This window comes from Benincasa hispida, chromosome 8 (assembly GCF_027475165.1).
Source record: "Benincasa hispida cultivar pf3 chromosome 8, pf3_genome.v1.1, whole genome shotgun sequence".
NCBI classification, from domain to species: Eukaryota; Viridiplantae; Streptophyta; class Magnoliopsida; order Cucurbitales; family Cucurbitaceae; genus Benincasa; species Benincasa hispida.
This window is the reverse complement of record NC_143485.1, coordinates 13,479,525-13,479,755: the sequence shown is the minus strand read 5'-3', so window position 1 is coordinate 13,479,755 and position 231 is coordinate 13,479,525.

The window sequence follows — 231 nt, the reverse complement described above, 5'->3', positions numbered from 1 at the left end:
AGTGAACAACATCGAAGACGAAGGGAGAAGTTGAGACAACACAGAGAGAAATAATCGAGAAATGAGAGAAGTGTTAGGAGAATGCGAACGATCACCAAGTAAAAGGATGGAATAGACGCCAACTTTAGTTTTAAAATATGGGGGGTATAACTGGAATTTCACATTGGAAAAAGGTCTTTATGAAATTTGCCTTTACCTTTAAATGTCTAGTTAAGAAAGTGTAGGTGTGAC